Here is a 3,519-nt window from a genome sequence, read left to right as displayed (position 1 = left end):
GCTAAAAAAACTTGCACTTACATATTTTGAGTTTCATGTATTTATTAGTCTTATTATTTTTTTTAAGTACAAGTAACCTGTTTATATTTTGGTCCATTTTGTGATTTCTTTTCCTTACTGATCTATAGGTGTTCTTTTTATATTTTATATCTATTCCTTTTTTTAAAAAAAACATGTGAGCCCTAACCAGTTTGGTTCAGTGGATAGAGCATTGGCCTGTAGACTTAAGGGTCTCTGGTTCAATTCTGGTAAAGGGCACATGCGCGGGTTGCTGGCTCGATCCCCAGTAGGGGGCATGCAGAAGGCAGCCGGTCAATGATTCTCTCTCATCATTGATGTTTCTCTCCTTCTCCCTTCCTCCCTAAAATCAATAAAAAGTAAATAAATAAAAAAATAAGTAGCAAAGACATTTGATAGACGTTAAAAAAATACATCTTAGAATCCTTTAAATTAAACTATTTCCTAAGGTGTCAATTTTTTTAAACTGCATTTTCAAAATGCTGTATTTATGGCATAAAATAAGGTCTGTTAAGGATGGCATATAGGGTTTTCTTTCACCTCTTTTGTAGTCGAGTCCATTCTCAAGTGATTTCTCACCTGTGTTACGTTTTAGAGAACTGTTATGTTTTTATTTCTCAAGAACTCTACTTTAGTGAAGTTTAAAACTTGGAGAGTAGGGACTGGCCTAATGTACATTATAACTTCTTTATGTGTTTTCTTCTGGTTTTAATATTTTGAACCTTGGTAGAGTTTAGGAAGTAGATTAAAACATACTATTTTAAACAACAAATGACTATTCTTTCTGGATCTTAACTAAATAATTACTTTTGAAATTTTAAAATGTATGAGGAAAATGTTTAATTTTGCTACATTCCAAAAACACAAAAAGATTGAAGGTATCATAGGTGCATTAGATACTAGTTTATTGTATAGTCTTTCTTTATAAATCATCATTATTTTTTATATAGGACAGAAAAGAAATAATCTAGGTTTTGACAAAACTTTTATTTAGGAATATTGTTTTATTTTTTTAAGCAGTTTGACTTTGACAAAATTAATAATCAATGGATACATTTAAAAATTCTTAACTTTTAATATCTTCCATGTGATCTTTTTTCATTTTAATAAAATAATATAAGTTTTTTCCCTTCCTCTTTTCCCTCATACTTAACATATCAGAATTTTAGATAGACAGTGCACTTATACTGCTGATTCTTTTTATTTGCAATGTTAATGCCACAAAGTTATGGAAAATAAGACTTAATCTCTTCAGCTTATAAGCTAGTACTTTTATTATTTCTGTCATTTTAAATAATATGGAATATCACTAGTATGATTTACGTTAGAGTACCCTGAAGGTTCAGAGGAAATGTACAGACTCGGTGAAATGTGACTACTCGCCTAGCGGTGCAGAGGGAAATGAAAGAGGCCAGACATGCATTGAATTTGATTACAAGAAAAGGAGTATATCTAATGCACTGCCATTTTGTACCCTTTAAAATTAGACAGTTTTCCTTCCTCTGTTTCAGAGTCTTCTTTTGAAGACTTTGCTGCTTTTTACTTTGGTGAAAAAGGTTTTTGAGAAGCTTTGTAGAAATAATGTGGGAATGTGGGGAAGAACTGAGATGAGGTCAGGGAAGCTATAAACCTTTGAGTGCTTTTGTGATGTGCTAAGCTCTATGGGAGGCCCTGTATAAGGTCAAGCTTGGGAAATTTGCTTGTTAAGAATGAAACCATTTACACTTAAGAGTGCCCTATTTTTATTTTAGTCTCTTGGGCAGATTGAGTTTTATTTAAAAGTTGATTTATCTTGCGTTTCTCTGTTTATAAAATGCTTATATTTTGTTTCCAGAGTTATACCAATCCCTTACAAATAACCTGAAACATAAATATAATAACAAAAACTGTGTTGCAAAGGAAGAAATTTCCTGGTGATTGGAAGGAATCCTTGCATTGTAAAGAAAGTAGTGTCTGTTGTATCTTTGGCCCCTTGACATAGAAGATGTTTGATGTTATCAAAACTGTCCCCCAGTTTCTTGACTCGTGTTATTTTTTTAATTTACTCTAGCAGTCTTTGGCCCCATTACTCCAGGGAAACTGCTCTGATCAAGGCCACAAATGATGTTTCTTTTAAAATCAAATGTCATTTCTTAGTTTTGTCTTAATTGACCTATCGGCAGCATTTAATATGGCTAATCATCCTTTCTTCCTTCAAATATTTTGTTCATTTTGCTTCTAGGACATTGTGCTCACCTGATTTTTCTTCCAACCTCTCACCTCTCCCTTGAAGTCTTTATTGTGTGGGGTTTTTTTTTCTTCATATTTACAACCTATTAGAGGGCTCAGAGACCTCTTTTATATCTACACTCTTGTCCTTGATCATCAAATCAGTTCCTTTAACCTTAAGTACCATCTGTATGCTTGGTGATTCTCACATTTATATCCTAGCTTGGACCTTTCTTCTGAACTCCAGACCCATAATGAAAACAGCCCAATCATTGTCTCCATTCAGATGTCTAATGGACATCTCAAAATTTACATATTCATAATTGACCTCCTGATACTATTCTCCTAAACCTGCACTGCTCTGAGTTTTCATCATCCAGTAAATGGCAGGTCCATCTTCTCAGTTCAGTTCCCTTGAAGTTCTCTTTGGCTACTTTCTTTCATGCCTCACATCCAAACTGTCAGCAAAGTCTTTTTGGTTCTGTATTGAAAATACATCCAGAATCCCTCTCTCATTGATACAACTCTAGTCCAAGACATCATCATCTTTTGCCTAGATTTTTCAGTAGCTTCTAATTAGTTGCAGTAGCCTCCTAACTAGTTATTATTAATAACTAGGTACCTAATTAGCCTAACTACAGGTCTCCTTAACCCATAAAGTCCCTCCAGCAAGTATTCAAATCATGTCACTCCAAGGATCAAATGCTTCTAGAGCAGCCGTGGGCAAACTACGGCCGGATCCAGCCCTTTTGAAATGAATAAAACTAAAAAAAAAAAAAAAGACCGTACCCTTTTATGTAATGCTGTTTACTTTGAATTTATATTAGTTCACACAAACACTCCATCCATGCTTTTGTTCCGGCCCTCCAGTCCAGTTTAAGAACCCATTGTGGCCCTCGAGTCAAAAAGTTTGCCCACCCCTGTCTAAAGACATCCAAACTGATTCAGAGTAAGACATGAAGGACTTAAAATGGCTGGAGAGGCTCTACATCAGTGGTTCTCAACCTTCCTAATGCCGCGACCCTTTAATACAGTTCCTCATGTAAAATTATTTTCGTTGCTACTTCATAACTGTAATTTTGCTATTGTTATGAATCGTAATGTAAATACCTGATATGCAGGATGTATTTTCATTGTTACAAATTGAACATAACTAAAGCATAGTGACTAATCACAAAAACTATGTAATTATATGTGTTTCCCAATGGTCTTAGGTGACCCCTGTGAAAGGGTCGTTCGACCCCCAATGGGGTCACAACCCACAGGTTGAGAACCGCTGATCTAAGAGAAAAG

The sequence above is a fragment of the Myotis davidii genome, unplaced genomic scaffold (genome assembly GCF_000327345.1).
Source record: "Myotis davidii unplaced genomic scaffold, ASM32734v1 scaffold655, whole genome shotgun sequence".
Lineage (NCBI taxonomy): Eukaryota > Metazoa > Chordata > Mammalia > Chiroptera > Vespertilionidae > Myotis > Myotis davidii.
This window is presented reverse-complemented; position numbering follows the sequence as displayed.